The sequence below is a fragment of the Narcine bancroftii genome, chromosome 5 (genome assembly GCF_036971445.1).
Source record: "Narcine bancroftii isolate sNarBan1 chromosome 5, sNarBan1.hap1, whole genome shotgun sequence".
NCBI classification, from domain to species: domain Eukaryota; kingdom Metazoa; phylum Chordata; class Chondrichthyes; order Torpediniformes; family Narcinidae; genus Narcine; species Narcine bancroftii.
This window is the reverse complement of record NC_091473.1, coordinates 23,741,077-23,761,112: the sequence shown is the minus strand read 5'-3', so window position 1 is coordinate 23,761,112 and position 20,036 is coordinate 23,741,077. Positions and strand designations below refer to the sequence as shown.

The 20,036-nt window shown below is 37.3% G+C and overlaps 1 protein-coding gene and 1 long non-coding RNA gene across 9 annotated transcripts in view; one reads left to right on the top strand and one right to left on the bottom strand.

Annotated features, from left to right (window-relative positions):
- The window catches only part of LOC138763197 (uncharacterized), a 120,159-nt gene extending 102,272 nt beyond the window's left edge, over positions 1-17,887 (bottom strand). Inside the window, exon 1 of the long non-coding RNA XR_011357385.1 lies at positions 17,830-17,887. This is a non-coding gene — a long non-coding RNA (uncharacterized lncRNA). The remainder of the gene's footprint in view (positions 1-17,829) is intronic.
- Positions 16,954-20,036, top strand: part of lrrn1 (leucine rich repeat neuronal 1) — a 142,603-nt gene continuing 139,520 nt past the window's right edge. For 3 of the 8 annotated variants that reach the window (XR_011357377.1, XR_011357374.1, XR_011357375.1), the window contains exons 1-2: positions 17,195-17,339; positions 17,586-17,707. The gene's annotated coding sequence lies outside the window, so the exon portion shown is untranslated. The other 5 variants (XR_011357376.1, XM_069936949.1, XR_011357378.1 and 2 more) reach the window with 5 other exon arrangements.

The following is a 20,036-nucleotide window of genomic DNA, read 5'->3' as shown; positions in this document are numbered from 1 at the left end:
TACCAAAGGACATAAATACAAAATGAAGTGTGGAAAGTTGAAGAGAGGCATCAGGGGTAATTTTTTTTTTACACAGAGTTGTGGGTGCCTGGAATGGCTTGCCAGGGGTGGTGGTGGAAGCTGAAATATTAGGACCATTTAAGAGACTCTTAGGTGGGCACATAGTAAAAAAAACATTACAAGGTAGGAAGGGTTTAGTATTTTTTTTTGGTAAGAATATATGGGTCGGCATAACATCAAGGGCCAAAGGTGCTAGACTGTGTTGTAGTGTTCGATGTTCTAACAGAAACATAGGATTTCTTTAGGTTCATCTAAACTTCACACTTGGGTGAAATACATTCTCGACACATGCATATTTTGATTTGGTTTCTGTCTAGTGACCAAGTATAAGAGCAAAAACTTGTGTTTATATGACTGCACAACATTCATTTGTCTCGAAATCTTGCTGCTTTGCCTTGTGAAATCAAACTGCTGAGATGGGTCATTCTGCAGTAAATATAACTTATAACTTCTGCAAACCCTCCAACGTGCGATATCACAACAATCAAAAGGTAGAGATAAGAGAATGATTCAAGCCACTCTTTTAACTTGTTTTTTTAATACTATATTTTATTAGAAGATAAAATTATAACCACAATTACAAAATTGAAACGTTAGCAACTATCCAAAAATAATACATGATGACATAGAAAATAAACTACAAAGACTACAGAAAGCCCTACAAGAGATCCTAATTCCCCCCACCCACCCCCCACTAATTCTAGAATCTACTCCCCCCCAACAAAAAGAAAGAAAAGGAAAGAAAGTAAGGAGAATAACTTATCATTCCATCACTTACAGTGATGGAGGTAGGTAACTGGGTGACTGTTATAAGGGGAAAGAGGAATATGCAGACAGTGCAGAACACCCCTGTGACATTCCCCTCACAATAAGTATATCATACTGGATTCTGCTTTGGGGAAGGGCAGAGGTCAACATACTAGAGACAAGTCATAGTGGTACCCATTGCCATTCTCAAATTTTCAACTTAAAGCAATCCAAATATAGGCTCCAAATCTTCCTAAATATATATTTATCCCATATATTGTAAGTTATTTTCTCCAATGGTATACAAGACCTAATTTCTGAATGCCATCTTTGTAGATTAAGTTCTATCTGATCTTTCCATGAAACCGCAATACATTTCCTCGCTACTGCCAACGCTAATCGTAAAAATGCTATTTGGAATTTATCTAATTTATTAACCAAAACCATTTCAGTAAATTCCCCAATTTGAAAATCTTTGGATCTAAATTAAATTGTATTTTCAGGATGTTTTGCCATGTATTAATCATTTTTGTTGAAAAAAAAAACAACTTATATTCACCAAAATGGATAGAAATATATTTTTTCCTTGCCTTTTACAAAAGACCAATATTTCAAAGCATTTGTCAACCTATCAGCTGTTGATTGAGAAGTACAAAAACTGAAAATGCTGCAATCTTGAGCAAGCAAGAAACAGGCCCTTATGCCCAAATTGTCCATGTCAATCGTACAATGAGAAGCTGGAGGGACTCAGCAGGTCAGGCTGCATCAATGGGCAGGAGTGGTCAGTCAACATTTCAGATCGAGCCCCTTTATCCATAGGGCACTGCTGAACTTTTGAGTCCCTCCAGCTTCTCATTGTTTGATTGACATGGACAATTTGGGCTGAAGACCCTGTTTCTTCTGTAACACTCTATGACTATGAAGTGCAGCCATTGTTGCATCTAGGCCATTAATTTTCATGCAGCATTGAAATAAACGATCAGATCTTTTCAATGTGTAGTAAATCACAAAAATCTGTAGACTACCGTGGTTGAAGTAAAAACACAAAATGCTGGAGAAACTCAGCAGGTCAAACAGTGTCCTTTGTATAGCAAAGGCAAAGATACATAACAGACATTTCAGGCTTGAGCCTTTCATCGAAGTATGAGAAAATGTCACCAAGGATCCAAACAAAAGAGTGGGATGGGGAAGGCGGGGGAGTGGCAAAGGCAGGAGAAAGGAGGGAGGGGACATTAGCCATGAGGGGGAGGGAGGATGGCTGGGATGGGTGGGTAAAAGAACTGGAAAAACAGGAAAAGGGGGGAGGGGAAAGAAAAGACAAGCAAGATGAATGGAAAGCAGTAAAGTCAATGTTCATGCCATGTGGCTGGAGGGTACCCAGACTGAAAATAAGGTGTTGTTCCTCCAATCTGTGAATGGTCTGGGTGGGACAGTGTGTAAGGCCATGGAAAGACATGGGAACATGACCTGAAATTGAAAGTGTTGGCCATTGGAAGGTCTCTGTGGTTGCAAACAGAGAGGAGGCGTCGAGTGAAGCAATCTCCTAGGAGATTACTCATATCCTGCTCAGAGGGCATTTGGGACCCCGATGAGTATCTTCTCCTCTCCACAACACTCCTTTAGATTTGCTCTAAACTATCAACTGTATTATATCAGCTTTGAAATGGACCTGTGCCTACCTCCTTGGCTCTGCGAGTGTGGTTTACCTTGGCAAGGAACAGAAATTAACTTTTCCATCTGCATATGCTCTCTGTGGTCCCTTCTCTTTTAATATCATAAGACAGCCTTCTGATATTAAATATTTTCATCATATCCCACTCTTCCCCTACACATTTTTGGACCAAATGGACGATCCACCTTCAACAAAATCACTAATTGTTTTACAATGCGGATCCATGCAACTTTCCTTTGCCATTCAATGCTCTATGGCAATGGTTCCCAACCTTTTTTATGTCCCGTACCCCTAAGAAATTTTAATATGTTCTCGTACCCCTTAAAGTAATAATTTATTTAAGAATAAAGGTGAGGTGACCAAAACAAATTTGTATTATCATTTTTTAATAATATATAAACAAACATGAAACATATGGAAGGAAAAAATATTGCAACAAATTAAAAATTGCAAAAAACCCTACAAAAAAATTACATTTTCATTTCTTTAAAAAAATTAAAGAACTAATGTTCAAATGTTCATCAACCAATTTAAATTTAATGACCCTTTTGTTCCTGTTTATTGCTTAAGAGTTTTTCAAAACGTGGCATTTTGTTGCTGATAGCAAACCACATGTTTGCCTATTCACCCAAGCGATTTCAAGATTTTGTCTTGATTGACAAAAGGGCCCTAAATCCAGACTCGCGTAAGTATGTCGTTGCGAATGGGATGAGCACAGTTAGAGCTTTTTCACAAAGTCTTTCAATTTCTTATATAATTCTTTTATTGATAGTTCTGGTTCTGTTAAGTACACTATCACATCATCCGCAAATAGACTGATTTTATATTCCCTGTCTTTTATTTTTATTCCTTTTATATTATTATCTATTCTTATCAATTCTGCTAGTGGTTCTATAGCTAGCGCAAACAATAACGGTGATAGTGGGCATCCCTGCCGTGTTGACCTGCTTAAGTTAAATTGCTTTGATACATGTCCATTTACTGTCACTTTCGCTAACGGTCCCTTATATAATGCTTTAATCCAATTAATATACTTCTCCGGTAAACTGAATTTTTGCAATACTTTGAACAAATAATTCCATTCTACTCTGTCGAAGGCCTTCTCTGCGTCTAAAGCAACTGCTACTGCAGGTGCTTTATTTCCTTCTACTGCATGAATTAAGTTAATAAATTTACAAATATTGTTGTGCGTCTTTTTTTGATAAATCCAGTTTGGTCTAAATTTACCATTTTCGGTACCTGTTCTGCTAATCTGTTTGCTAATAGTTTAGCTATTATCTTATAATCTGTGTTTAGCAAAGATATTGGTCTATATGACGCTGGTGAGAGTGGATCTTTCCCTTGTTTTAGTATCACTGTAATTATTGCTGTTTTACATGAATCTGGTAAGTTTTGTGTCTCATCAATCTGGTTGATTACATCCAGGAGGGGCGGTATTAATAGGTCTTTAAATGTTTTGTAGAATTCTATTGGGAGTCCATCCTCTCCTGGTGTCTTATTATTTGGTAATTTTTTTATTATCTCTTGTATTTCTACTGTTCCAAATGGTTCTGTTAATTTATTTTGTTCCTCTATTTGTAGTTTTGGTAGTTCCATTTTAGTCAAAAATTCATCTATTTTCCCTTCTTTCCCTTCGTTTTCAGTTCGGTATAATTGTTCATAGAATTCTCTGAAGTTTTCCTTAATTTCTTTCGGATTATATGTAACTTGTTTGTCTTTTTTCCTTGTTGCCAATACCATTTTCTTAGTTTGCTCTGTCTTAAGCTGCCATGCTAAGATTTTGTGTGTTTTTTCACCTAGTTCATAATATTTCTGTTTTGTTTTCATTGTATTCTTCTCCACCTTATATGTTTGTAATGTTTCATATTTTATTTTTTTATCCGCCAATTCTCTTCTTTTAGTTGTATCTTCCTTCATTGCTAATTTTTTTTCTATGTTTACTATTTCCCTTTCCAACTGCTCTGTTTCCTGATTGTAGTCCTTCTTCATCTTGGTTACATAACTTATTATTTGCCCTCTAATGAATGCTTTCATTGCGTCCCATAGTATAAACTTATCTTCCACTGATTCCGTATTTACTTCAAAATACATTTTTAATTGTTTTTCAATAAATTCTCTAAAATCCTGTCTTTTAAGTAGCATGGGGTTTAATCTCCATCTATAAATTCTTGGAGGGATGTCCTCTAGCTTTACTGTCAGTATTAAGGGTGAATGGTCCGATAGCATTCTCACTTTATATTCTGTTTTTCTTACTCTATCCTGCATACTAGCTGATAACAAAAATAGGTCTATTCTTGAGTATGTTTTATGTCTAGTCGAGTAGTATGAGTATTCCTTTTCTTTTGGGTTTTGTTTCCTCCATATGTCCACAAGTTTCATTTCTTGCATTGATTTAATTATAAATTTGGTTACTTTGTTTTTCCTGTTAATTTTTTTCCCCGTTTTATCCATATTTGGATCCAAATTCAGATTGAAATCCCCTCCTATTAGTATGTTCCCTTGCGTATTAGCTACCTTCAAAAAGATATCTTGCATAAACTTTTGATCTTCTTCGTTAGGTGAATATATATTGAGTAGATTCCAATGCTCCGAATATATCTGACATTTTATCATAACATATCTCCCTGCTGGATCTATTATTTCCTCTTCTATTTTAAATGGCACATTTTTGCTAATTAATATAGCCACTCCTCTTGCTTTTGAATTATACGATGCTGCTGTTACATGTCCTACCCAATCTCTCTTTAATTTCTTGTGCTCCAATTCAGTTAAGTGTGTTTCTTGGACAAATGCTATATCTGTTTTTTCCTTTTTCAGTAAATTTAGTAGTTTCTTCCTTTTAATTTGGTTATGTATTCCATTAATATTTAAAGTCATATAGTTCAGCGTAGCCATTTTATATTTTGTTTATCTTCTCTTTCCGTTTTTCCATCATTACCTTTCCTCCTTTTCCATTTCTGTTTTCTTATTTTCAACTCTTTACAAGACAACATTCCTACAACATCCAACATTTTCCTTATTCTCCTATTTCTATCTTCTTTATCCCCAATCTCCCCTTCCCCTCCTGAGTTGTCCTTTATCCCTTGTCGGACAACCACATCTCCCCTCTCCATTTGGATTTGCGAATCCACTCGCAACCGTCAACTGATTTTGCAGTGACCGCTATTTTCCCCCACCCAGCCCCCCCCAGAAAAGATTTCACTTTTCATATGTCACAAAGGTCACTCTTTTAATTCCCTCCTTATTCTCTCTATTCCATTACCTTCCCTTATTAATTCTTGTCTATACTATCTATATTTTCCTCTAATTACAGATACATTCACGTATGCACATTGTCTCTATTCACTCTTATACCTCTTTACCCGCATACATATCAATCGTGGTCATTTTTACCCTCATTACCCGTCTTCATCCCTCAGTCTATTTTTGTCTTTACCCACATACATATCAATCGTGATCATTTTTACTCTCATTACCCGTCTTCATCCCTCAGTCTATTTTTGTAATTGTTCTGCAAATTTTCGTGCTTCTTCTGGATCCGAGAATAGTCTGTTTTGTTGTCCTGGAATAAATATTTTCAATACCGCAGGATGCTTCAGTATAAATTTATACCCTTTCTTCCATAAAATCGCCTTTGCTGTATTGAACTCCTTTCTCTTCTTTAGGAGTTCAAAACTTATATCTGGATAAATGAAGATTTTTTGCCCTTTATATTCCAGTGGTTTGTTGCCCTGTCTTACTTTTTCCATTGCCTTCTCCAGTACCTTTTCTCTTGTAGTATATCTTAGGAATTTTACTACAATAGATCTTGGTTTTTGTTGTGGTTGTGGTTTAGAGGCCAATGCTCTATGTGCCCTTTCTATTTCCATTTCTTGCTGTAGTTCTGGACATCCTAGGGTCTTAGGGATCCACTCTTTTATAAACTCCCTCATATTCTTGCCTTCTTCATCTTCCTTAAGGCCCACTATCTTTATGTTATTTCTTCTGTTATAATTTTCCATTATATCTATTTTTTGAGCTAGTAGTTCTTGTGTCTCTTTAGATTTTTTATTAGATTCCTCCAATTTCTTTAAGTCTTCTACCTCCATTTCTGCTGCTACTGCCCGTTCTTCCATCTTGTCCATTTTTTTCCCCATTTCTGTTAAGGTCATATCTATTTTATTCACTTTCTCTTCTGTGTTGTTTATTCTTCTTCTTAAATCATTGAATTCCTGTGTTTGCCATTCTTTAAATGACTCCATGTATCCTCTAACAAGAGAAAGTATATCCTTTACCTTGCCTTTCCCTTCATCTATTTCACTGTATTCTTCCTCTTCTTCTTCCTCTGGGTTGGCCATCTGTTGTTTCTTTGTTGCCCTTTCCTTCTCTTCTTTCTTGTTTTCATTGTTTTCTGTGGTCTCTTCTTGCTGCAGGTGTTCTGCAGCTGACGTTGCCGGCTGTGGAGATCGACTCCCCAGCTGGTCCCCCCTCCCGTCGGTGTGTTATTTTTCATGCGCATCGCGCATGCGCGACTCCTCGCGCATGCGCGTTTGCGCACTTTTACTCGGCTCTGCGAGCCATTGTTGTAGTTCTTTTTCTACCGACCTGAGGATGCGGGCTCCTCTCTCCACAGCGGGCTTCTTCGGACAGGTAAGGCCTTCACCTTTTTCCTCCGTTGTCTTCTCTTCCTCTCTTCTTTCCATTGATTTTGATTTTTCTTTTTTGTCTCCATCTTCTTTCCACCTTTATACTCACTTTTCTTTAACTTTTATTTCTGTGCCTTTGTATTTTCTCTTGTTTTTCCCGACTTTTCTGGAGAGGGCTGGAGTTCTCCGTCCGGCCACTACTCCTCTTCTTTTTCCTAATTTCTTGACGTTAAAACAATTTATCTTCTTGCTGTTGTCTCCAAAGTGGATAAATTCACACTTATCTACATTATAGTACATTCAATGCTCTATTCAAGAAATGAGAGAGCCAAATGTAGGGAGCTATAAATTTAGCCTTGGTCTCGCCAATGTGCCAGCACCCAATATAACTGTCTTTAATGGCAATGGTAGAAATGACCATTACAGAGTTATTGTGTAGACCATCTTCATATGGATACATATTAAGTTGTATTGCTCTACAAGCGCACTAAATCTGATATGAGGAACAATTTTTTTGGAGTGAACAACTGACATTCCTTAGTTGCTGTGACCTTGAACAATAGGAGTAGAAATGTAGGCCCTACAATCTTCATGGCTTAATATATTCCTCACTTCACTATTAAGTTTAATTTTATTTGTCACAACCTATCTAGTACAGTGAGAAGAGTTCTTCTGGAAACCAATCATCAAGTTATCGCTAGTCTTGCACACAGCCATGTATAGAGCACAATTTACAGAGTATAGGATTACAATGGAAAGGAAGATCAATTAACATAAGGGCACTGTTATGTCATTCATTCACGAGCCTGATGGCTGCAGGGAAGAAATTATCTTTATGCCTGTTGGAGCATAATTTCATATTCTTCAACCTTCTCCTGAAGAAAGAAGGGAGAAGAGAGTGTGTTTAGGGTATAATGGATTATTCACTATGCTGGCTGCCTTTCCTAGGCAATGGAGGATGTAGATAAATCGAAGGAGGGGAGAGAAAGTTTAATTATGTTCTGAGCTGCATTTACTGCCTCTGTCATTTCTTCTGATCTTGAGCAGAGCAGCTCCCACATCATGCTTGGATGCATTTTGATGGTACACCTGCAGACATTGTTGAACGACGGGGGAACATGCTGAACTTAGTCTTAAAGAAAGTAGAGGCATTGGTGCACTTTCGTGATCATCAAATCAATGTGCTTGTCCCAGGTCAGATCATTGGAGATATTTATTCCAAAGAACTTGAAGCTATCTACTCTCTCAACTTCGGTGCCAATAATGTGGACGGGGCTATGGACTCTTCCCTCTCTTCTGAGGCAGTAATCATCGCCTTCATCATATTCACATTGAGAGAGGTTGTTATCTTGGAACAATAACTTCATACATTTTCTCTTTCCTGTATTCCAACATCGTTATTTGATACTTGCCCCCCTATTATAGCATTATTGACAAATTTGCTCTCATGCCAGTTCATTACCCCTATTCATTGAGAACAGCAGAAGGGCTTGCCAGGAATGGCACCAGGATTATGCTATAATCTAATGTGTGATTCTTTGGCTCATTATGTTGTCATGATGTAGTTTGCTTGTCCTATTGATGAAACCAGATGCCTTTTGTGATGAGTGTGCTTCTACCATTTTGTCAAGAGAAGAACTCCAGTGGAGTCTTTCCTTCTTCCTTGCTAATCATCCTGCCAATACCTTATGGTCCTCATCCTGGTGTTGATACCAAGACTTTTTCAAGGCCTGTCTTGAAATCCCCCTTGTCTGAATTTTCCAGGGTGATGGTTGTAGTATGTTGGTTACATTTTAGACTGAATTGAAGAGTCATAAGCCATCTCATACTTTGTTTACATCTCATTTCCGCTTCCTCACCACCACCTTTCCCCTTTTCCCCATTTCCATTTCTCAGTTTTCTTTTTTTGAACGCACTATATGAAACACTTCTAAAACATAAAATATTTCAACCATTCCCACATCTAAAATTCCCTTAACCCCAAGTGTCCCCCCCCCCCCCCCCTTCTGAGTTGCCCCTTGTCCCTTGCCGGGCAACCACAATTCCCCTCTCCATTTGAACTGTGAACCCATTCGCAAGTGTCAACTGATTTCACAGTGACTCTTATTCTCTCCCACCCAACCCCCTCCAGAAAAGACGTTTATCTTCACATTACAACAAAGCTCCCCCTCTTTTCTCTTTTTCTTTTAATTTTTTTTAACCCCTCCTCTTTTTTCCCCCCTTCTCCCTTACTTCCCTTTCCTTCCCTCCTTTAGTTCTTACTTATACATTATTTTAACTTCTTTACATGTAGTTTGTCATCGTTCTTTGTTCTTGTTACATCTCTTCATCTATCTTTCTGTCTTGCAGGCATTCTGCAAATTCTCATGCTTTCTCCGGATCAGAGAACAGTCTGTTTTGCTGCCCTGGGATAACTAAGCACCGCTGGATATCTTAACATAAATTTATAGCCATTCTTCCATAGGATCGATTTTGCTGCTTTAAACTCCTTCCTCTTCTTTAGGAGCTCAAAACTTATGCCTGGGTAGAAAAAAATATTTTGACCTTTGTATTCCAGTGGTTTTTTGTCTTCTCTAATTTTATTCATTGCCTTCTCCAATATATTTTCTCTTGTCGTGTATCAGAAATTTTTCTAAAACAGATCTTGTTTTTTATTGTGACTGTGGTTTCGGGGCTAATGATCTGTGTGCCCTTTCTATTTCCATTCCTTTGTGCATTTCTGGCATTCCCAGGACTTTTAGGATCCATTCTTTTATAAATTCTTTCATATCTTTATCTTCTTCATCTTCCTTAAGGCCCACTATCTTTATATTGTTTCGCCTACTATAGTTTTCCATTATATCCATCTTCTGAGCTAACAACTCCTGTGTTTCTTTAACTTTTTTATCACTCTCTTCCAACTTTCTTTTTAAGTCGTTCACTTCCATTTCTACCGCCATTACACGTTCTTCCACATTTTCTAATCCTTTCCCTACATCTGTTATGACCATCTCTAATCTACTCACTTTTTCTTCTGTACTTTTTATTTTGCTTTTCGTTTCACTAAATTCCAGTGGCAACCATTCTTTTAATGCTTTCATTTGTTCTTGAAATTTTTTAAAATCTATGTACTGTCCATTCATTTTACCTCCTATTCCTCTGTGCTGTCTTCTCCTCCTCCTCCTCCTCCTCTGCCGCCACCACCGCTGCTGCTGCTCTTTGGTTTGTGTCTTCTATTTCTCTTCCTTGTATCTGTGTCTCTTGTGACTTTCTTGTTGAGCTGCTTGTCTCAGTTTGTTGGGTTTTTTTTCCCCACGGTTTCTTGATGTTGGTCCTCATCTTCTGGGCTGGTTATCTGTTGTGTCTCTTGCTTCCTTTTTTCTTTCTCACCCCTCCCGTTCCCGTTGCTTTCTTTATCTTCCAGCTGGGAGCCCTGCTGTTGGGCCTCTCTCAGCTGTTCGTGCTGTGGAATTTCACTCACAGCTGGTCCCCCCCTCCCGTCGGTGTTCTCTTTGTCGTGCACAGTTGCGCACCTGTTTGGCTCCGTGAGTCATTTTTGCAGTCCTGCGGTCAGTGGGTCGTGACCCTGCAGGGTCTCCACTAACCTCGGGGAGCGGGCTCCTCTTTCCATGGCGGGTCCCTGCTTTTTCGTGCAGGTAAGGCCTTCTCCTTTCTCTTCCGGCGTCTTTCTTTCTTTTCTTCCCGTTGTTTTTGGCTTTTCTTTCTTTGGTGCCTTTTTCTCCACACCTTTATTTTTTATTTGTTGTGATCTGTGTGTCTGGAGTTTTGCTTTTTCTTCACTTTTTTCCTTCTTTTCTGGAGAGGGCTGGTATTCTAAAACTGGTATTCATGTGACTCCCTCCTGCTATGAAAGAATTCTATGGCTTATAAATCTGATAAAAGCAAAGATTTCACATATGCAGATATGTCTGCAGATTTTATTTCTAGCTTCTGAAGTTTTTTTGTATTTTTAAAAATGACTATGCGTAATATATTTGTGGCAGGTTTTTAGCCACTTGAGTCATGTTGAATATATGCCTGAGCAGAGTGTAAAGGTTAAAATCTTGTGTTTTGATTCTTAGTTAATTTTGTGCCTGTTTGTAGTGATTGTGATGTAATATGTCAACATCTAACTGTTTTCATTCAACCAGATGTGAAGGAAGCGTGAGCATGAGAAATTTTTCTTTGAATTGTGTATCTCTTTAAAGTTATGGTATTTCTTTAAGCTAGTATCTCTATATATCTTTCATATCATTATACAATAAATGCTTTGTAATTGACCGTTATGAAAGTCTTAATGCAAAGCTATTTTTATCAATGAATTAAAACTACATAAAGTAACAACCAGAGAGTTTGATTTCTTGGATTAAAGAGATTGTAATTTGGGATATCGTAGCTCACGCTTTGGAAGATGATAGTTTGAAATTACAGTATATTAGAAGAAGGAAAGTGTTGTGTATATTTTAATTCAAAGAAAAATTTAATTGTGAACTTAATTTGGAAGAAAAGCTCGTAAAATTTGTCTAAAAGAATTAGCAACTTGATTTAAAGTCCAGAGGCATCCACGCTGTAACAACAAAATATTCTAGAAATGTTGGGAAACTGTCTGTGAATTGCGCAGTTTGAAATTGAGCCAAAAGCTGGCCAGACACCTGCGACCTTGAAAGGATAAGACAGAGCCCTGGCAGCTGAATTGGCATGAAGCCCAGAATATGTTCCTATAAACATTAAACAGCCAGATAAGAAAACTTGTATAGAGCCACACAGAGACAAGCCAACCATCAGCAACTCCTTTAAAGGGACAAACTCTGATACAAAATTTGTTTACAGTTCCCAGGAACCAGAGAAACCAGGGCAGAAGCCAGGTTGCAGTGTGAAGAACCCAAGATGGATAAGAAGAAGTCTCATTGGGCTAACGACCTTGAGCAAATAGCTCCTCTTAAAGAACTGTTTGTGAGTTGAGCCACCAAGGTGGACTGACAATGCTTGGCAGGAGGTTGGAGCCAGTAGTTAAAGAAGAAGTGGCTTCAACTAGCAAGCAAGAAGGAGACTCTGTCAAGACACTGCAGGCTTTATTCACTGGCTTAAAAATTAGTGGAACTGGAACAGATGAATGTATGTCGCAAAGTCCCATAGGTGCTGTATCAAGCGAAATGCAGAAGAGAGACTCAATTAGTGGTATCTGAAAGTTCAGATGTGAATCCAGATGATAGCATTTCCAAGGTTATAAGCACAGGAAGATCTTCAAAGGCATCTATAGCAAGTACAGCATCGCATGCTTCAAGCATATCAGCTATGCATGCTAAGGCCCAAGCAGACTTGGCTACTATCTGTGCACAGCAACAGTGGTTGGAGAAAAGATATCCTTTAGAGGATTAAGAAGCTGAAATTAGGAATCAGCAACTGAAGTTACAAATGGGTAGTGAAGAACAAAATAGATTATTGAATAGAGAAAAGACTAGAGCTTGAGGAACAATATGCTATGAATATGGCCAAAGTGAAAGCATTAGCTCAGGCTTCTACAAGATTTTGTCACTTAAAGTGAAATACCCAAGGGGATAGCACCTAACCTTCCAGCAGAGCATGGGTAACACAGCCACAAGAAAAAAATATACTTGAGCAAGGAGCCACCGGTGTCACTGCTAGTGCTCCAATGACAATGACCAATCCTATGGAAAGAGCTAGCAACATTCAATCTCTCCAGAGTGCACAATATATGGATCTTCCCGAAAAGAGGGTATTTCAAAAACGTTCAACCATTCGAGTTGATGACTCTTCATATTGCTGGAGAACCAGCTACAAGTCAAGAATTCCCATCAATGCCATTACTTACAACCTAAGGATACCCATCAATGCCATCACTTACAACTCAAGGTCCTACATTTATGGCACCAGCATTGCCATTACTTAAAATTCAAGGCCCTACACCTATGGCACCAGCTCAAGATCCATATTCTCCATTCACCTCAAGACAACCAGTTGCAAGCCATGGTTGACAAGACAAAATAAAATCTCTGCTATGTTACAGCGCAGCAACAAGGTTCATACGATTTTCCTAAGAAGGAAATTCCAGTTTTTAATGGAGATCCATTACAATATCTGACATTTATGAAATCCTTTTAACATCACATTAAAAGTAATAAAAACGCTAAAGATCGTCTTTTTTACTTCGAACGGTATACTGGAGGAGTTAAAAGGCAAAATAATTATTGCATCATCATTAAGGTGATGAACATAAAATTGTAAGAGCCCACATAGACAAGATTCTTTCTTGGTCAGCAATAAAATCAGAGGACACAAAGGGTTTACAAGCATATCCACTCTTTCTGATAAAAGGTTGTAACACAATGGGAAGTAGTGCATATTTGCAAGTTAATTTGTTGATTATTATAAACAAATTCCCTTATAAGATGAGGAATTATGGAGAACCAAAATTGCAGGGCTTAAGATTCTTTCTGGGAGGGACACCACTTTTGAGGATGTTGTACAATTTTTGGAATGGCATGTGCATGTTAACACTGTACTGGTATTTGTAAATATTAAGGATAGTTCAATAGTTCCTAAAGATGTAAAAAGGTCTAAGTCATTGTCTCAACAGAAACTGCTGTGTCAGATATAAGCACAAGAAAGAACAAGGAAACAAAGGAGAAGGAAGATCAAATTGTCCAGGAAAGCTGTTTGTATTGCAAAGAACAACATGCTTTAGAAAAAATGTTCACGATTGGAGAAAAAGTCGCATGATGAGAAATTAATCATTTTAAAGAAGAATGGAATATGTTTTGGCTGCTTGTGTAAAGAATACATCAGCAAAACTTGTAATATGCGACACAGCCGTGATATATGCAGTTTAAAGCATCCCAAGTCACTCAACGAAGTCAAGTTCAAAACAATCTGAATCCAAGACTTTAGAGATAGTCAAAGTCAGCTTTGGTTCAGACAAACAGTCTTAATGGGGGCAGTGACAAAGCTCTCTGAATAATTTCTATGCAGGTTAAAGCTAAATAGGGGAGCTTCATACTGAAGACTTATGCATTTCTTGATCCAGGAAGTACCACATCATTTTGTACTGTTAAATTAATGAATAAACTTAATCTTCATGGAAAAAATATCACCGATCTTATTGAAGACAATGAATAATGAAAGGAACATTGAAACTAAAATAGTTTCAGGTTTAGAAATTTCTGGATTGAATAGCTGGTGAATAAGGAGAATATTCCATATCAGGATGATATCAGACAGAGGGCTCATCTAAAATATGTTTGTTTACCTAAGATTGATGCCAAGATTGAGATGCTAATCAGATTAGATATACCAAAAGCTCTCGAACCTCTGAAAGCAATAAAGAGTTAAAATAACAGAGCTTATGCTGTGAATGGACGATTAACGGACCATTGGGTGGAAAAATGATCGGGAGACGTTGAATGTGAATTTCAACGGAATTTCAGTTGTGAAACTTAATGATCTGTGGGAACAAAAGTTTAAAATTGATTTTCCTGAATGTCTTTCCTGAATTCAAGAACCTTCAAAGGAGGACAAGCAGTTTCTGGATTTAGTTTCAAATTCTGTAAAACATGCTGATGGTCATTACTGTATACCATTCCCTTTGAAGAAAAGGGAAATTTGTATGTCAGATAATGAAATTATTGCAGAACAGCATATGCTGAATTTAAAGAGAAAATTCAAGAGAATTTCTTCCATTCATTTGGAATATGCAAATGTCATGTTGGACATGATAGCCAAGGATTATGTACAAAAAGTATCAGAAGATATCTTGGAATGTAAAAATGGTAGAAAATGGTATTTACTTAATCGTGGAGTTAAAAATCCACAAAAGAAGAAACTCTGCGTAGAATTTTATTTTGGAGCATCATTTCAAGGAGTTACATTGAATTCTCAATTTCTTCAAGGTCCAGACTTAACCAGTACTTTAATGGGTGTTCTGATAAGATTTTCTAAAGAGCCTATTGCTGCAGATATTGAAGCCATGTTTCATCAAGTAAAAGCACCATCAGAAGATGGTGATTTTTTTTATCGATTGTTATGGTGGCCTAAAGGAGATCTGTAATAAAGAAGTTTGTTTCTTCCTTACAAAATGGATTAGCAACAGTTGAGATGTATTGACTGTTATTCATGAGGCATAAAGAGTGAAGGAAATAAAACATCTTGATTTAGATTATGATGTTCTACCTGTCGAAAGAATTCTAGGAGTGCAATGGTGTGTTCAATCTGATGTTTTCAAGTTCAATTGTTTTGAAAGAACAGCCTTTAACAAGAAGAGGTATTCTTTCGATTGTAAGTTTAATATATGATCCTTTGGGAATAATGGCACAGGTAGTATTAATAGTCAAGAAAATTCTGCAAGAATTGTGCAAAAGAAAATTTGGATAGTATGAAACTATACCAGAATCCATCGCACAGGATTGGATAAATTGGATTGAGAGACTTAAAATGTTAGAAAACTTTGAAGTCAACAGATGTTTTAAACCAGAAGACTTTGGAATTGCCACATTTGCTCAGTTACACCACTTTGCTGATGCAAGTGAAGGTGGTTTTGATACTGTCAGTTATTTAGTACTGTGAAATAGCCAAGAGCAAGTACATTGTGGATTTGTAATGGGAAAACCTAGAATGGCTCCATTAAAGCCAGTCCCTATACTTCGAATGGAATTGACTGCCACTACTATGGCGAGCAAAATGGACACTGTGTTAAGAAGGGAATTACAGATGGAGTTAACAGACTCCATGTTTTGGACTGATAGTACATCAGTGCTTAAATCCATTAATAACAAAACCACAAGGTTTTGTACCTCTGTAACTAACAGAGTTGATGAAATCGAAAAGGTTTCACATGCTAATCAATGGAGATATGTAAAAACAGTGGATAATCCAGCTGACATGGCTTCATGAGGATCAAAAGTTCAATCTTTTCTGAAAAGAGCCAACACATGGGTGTCTGTTCCTCAGTTTCTTTCACAATCTCAAGAAGATTGACTTAAAAATCTGGAAGAATTAAAAGAAATTTCAATGGAGCATCCTGAAATCCAAAGCACTAATGTAAACACTATTCAAATATCTAATGAAAATGGTCCGATCACTTTATTAATATACTATCACTCTTTCATTTGAAAAAGGTAGTAGCGTGGATTCTGAGATTAAAAACTATGCTTTTAAATCGTGTCAAGAAAGAGAATCTGAAGACTCAAATGTTGTTACCTAACATTCGATGAGTTGAAGAATGCTGAATTGGAGATAATTTGTTTTTGTCAGAAAAAGGCATTTGATAATGAGATATCAAATTTCAAAAAAGATAATTATGCAAGACACAGATGAAAACAAGTGCAATTTATTGCAGATTTATTTTGGAAAGGATGGATTAAAGAATAACTTTCATTATTACGAGAGACAAAAATGATCTAAAGCTAAATTCAATTTTGTATGTGGAGAGATTGTAATTATTATGGATGATCAAGAAATTTTTGGTTGCTAGGGAAAACCATGGATACAATTCCAAACAAGAAAGGTTTCGTTCAGCAAGTCTGGTTACTTAAATAGACCTATTACTATAATCTGTCTTTTACAGGAAGCTGAAAGTTTTGATTTCTAATCTTATATTTTCTATATTTACTTGTTCTTTTGTATAGATTATCTATTAACCATTAATGCCTATTATACAGGGGGATTATAGAAAAAAAGAAATTATAGTTTATTCGTCTCATCTGATCCAATACTGCTTAATGTTTTGATCTTCTGACCTAATTGACTATTATATGGTCTCCAATGTTAATTGAAGAAAAACTTCAGGATATTACTTTACTGAAAAAAATTAATTTTGTGATTTTTTTTGCTGGATGTCATGGACCATTTAATTTATAATGGGCATTACATTTAAGGAACCGAATACTGTTGTGAAATTTGTAGCCCTAAGCAATGGTTTGAAGCTGTTTTGTGATGTAGCTGGCCTTTGTGACATCATAACAATGGAGATATTTACAAATTTCCACTTGTCTTATTTTTCCACATAAGTATGATAGTTGATTACCCTTGTATGGTAGGCTGAGGAATACTGTTGGTAGATGGAGGACAACAGGACCACACCTGATGAGATGTACAGTAAAATTGCAGATAAATGTTGTATTTAGAAGTTTGGAAATCTTATAGTTCAGAATTATAATCACTATACCAGTGCTGGTGGAAGAAATCCAGGAGTCTTAAAGTTGTGGATGATTTCAGCTACTGATAGTAGACTTCCTAAATGTGTAAGGCCATCCACATATGGAAGTTAAATAATGCAGATTTACAGAATAGTACATCTTCTCATTTGTTCCTTGGGAATTGTTGTTTGGGAATTTAAAACTTGACTGTGGATGTGAAAGGAACACATCTGAACGTTATTGTTCAGATCCAAAGTACAAAATTAAGACTCTTCAAGACGACATGTACTTGATTTTTTTCAAAGGTTCTAATTACCTATTTTTCAACTAATTATTTTTTATTGCCTTCAGAAATTCTCGTATTCAGAGTCTACTCGCCCAGTTGGAGAAGCTGAATTCAGAGGGGCCATTGCAGGATGTAGAGAATGGCCGTTATGTCACTTACAAACTTCTGCATCTGGCTCAGACTCAAGGTAATATTGAAAGGTTATTACATTTGTACTTGCTAATTTTCAAATATTATATATTTAATTACAAAATTGTAACCTTAAATGGTGAAAGGCCAGTAAATTGTATATGTACACTAACTACTCACCATGATGTATGTGCTTGTAGGGGTTCAAATGTATTTCATACTCACAAGCAGTCCGTTTGTGGCTTTGTGATTTTAACATATTTTTATGCTGTCTCCTAGCAACATCTTTGAGCCAGGGTCATAGCGGGTCTCTGAGCTTGTTGGAGAGATAGGCTTTTAGTTTTAGTTTTCTTATGGCTGCGAAATGGAGGACACAGAATGCTCCAACATTATTTCCTATTGACTATTTAACAACGTTTAAAAGGCATCTAACAAAATTTAATGGATGTAATAAAGTTTAGCAACTTACAATAACATTAACAATGTTTCTTATCACTTAATAAAGTTTGGAAAACTTAACTTTCAAATTTGTTTGAATGAGGCTCGACAAAAACAAGATTCTTTTATCCTCTAAATGACTATAATGGAAAGTAGTCGTTACTACTGGAAATTGGATTTGGAATTTGAATTGGATTGATTCAGCTCAGTAGAGCTTTTAGAACTCTTGGAGATGCAATTGTTAACAGTAGGATCAAGGCCTTTGGAAGCGGCAAGCCTTACTTAAGGATTCCTTCTGTGTGTTTATTCCAAATTTGAACACAGTTTGGAGAAATAGCCGCTTGTCCTTTGAGGACTGTTTTGGGTTTGGAGTTATTATTAAGCTTGGTGCCTAAGAACCAGGCGGTTAGCTGGATGGATAAGGATAATATGGCAGTCGCCGCTGAAATTGGTGCCCCTGAGGAGCGACGTATCGAGAAGGTGAAGGTCAAGGAACTGAGAGAAGAATTATACAACATCAGGACTTGGATACAAGTGAAAACAAAACTGCTCTTCAAATAAGACTGAAAGAGGCAAGAGAAGCAGAGAAGGTTTTGATTGCTGGGAATACAAACCCCACAGAATTACAACAAAAAGCATCAACAGAATTTAAGATCAGCCACGAGGAAATCGCTGAAGATGTGTCACAAGCTGGTGGTGAAGAAGATGAAGATGCAAAGGATGTGCAATTCCAACTAGAGAAAAAGTCAGATATTAAGGCAATATCTGACATACCATATGATGTACCACTAAGTGATAGTGTGTCGAATTCTGGAAGCAGAAGAAGCACAAGAAGTTCCAGATTAAGCTTCGGAGCTTCCTGTACTTCAAGTACTGCATCTGCATGTTTAAAGGTTCAAGCTGACGTGGCCATTCTTAAATTGGAACAAGAATTGCTTCAAAATATGTTGGCTTTAGAAGAGCAGGAGGAGTAGATACGAAGGGGGGAGGTGCAGCTAAAGAGCTGAAAGGAATGTCTGAAACTGGAAACATAAATTGCTGTTAATAAAGCCAGGACGAAGGCACTAGAAGACTCAGAGGAATCTGGTATTCGAAGTAAATTATCTAAAGCATTTAACGTTATGGAGTCACATTTTGAGGAAGGATTACAGAAAAAGAAAATATTTTATACCAAGGCAGAGCCATTGCCACGGTTACGAAAGATGTATGTACCCAAACAAATCATGTTAACGCACAGTGGTGCCAAACCCTAGCAATGACCACAGTGGACAGAGATGTGAGCCAAATACCATCTTTCGATGCAGAATACTTGATGCTCCCATCAGGTAACAGAAATCCAGGTGAATGAAGTAATGTATGCTCAGGCAAGATGAAATGGCTGCATTGTTAATCCAGTTACAGTCTCTTCTCTCCCCCAGAGAGAGATTCAAGTTTTTAATGGTGACCCACTTCAGTTCCAAGTGTTCATGAGAAGTTTAGAACACAGTATTGAAGTAAGAGCCAACACTCAGAGGATTGTCTATATTATTTGGAACAGTTCACGAGAAGACGACCAAAAGAACTTGTAAGGAGTTGCTGTCTTGGGTAAACTTATACCTTTCATTTTGTTCATTTTAGATTGGTCACAGTGTTTGAGCTACCGAAAGAAAATAGACACACACACCAAGAGCAGTTCAGTTTATACAAATGTTTATTACTAATTCAAAAGCTGATTTCACACTATAATATGCAAGCCCTTCCCAACTATACTTATCAACGCTTGGACTGGTCCCAGCTGCCGAAGCGAGGCAACGACTGCACACTTGTAGTAGGTTGTCAGGGCGTTGGTAGCAGCTTCTCCACCTCCCCCGACCGGGACGTTGTTCGGACTCTGGCTGTTCTTCCTTCTTGACAAGGGATGTTCCCACCCCTCGGAGAGTCTAAACTTCAGCAGCAGGACCACAGGCTTA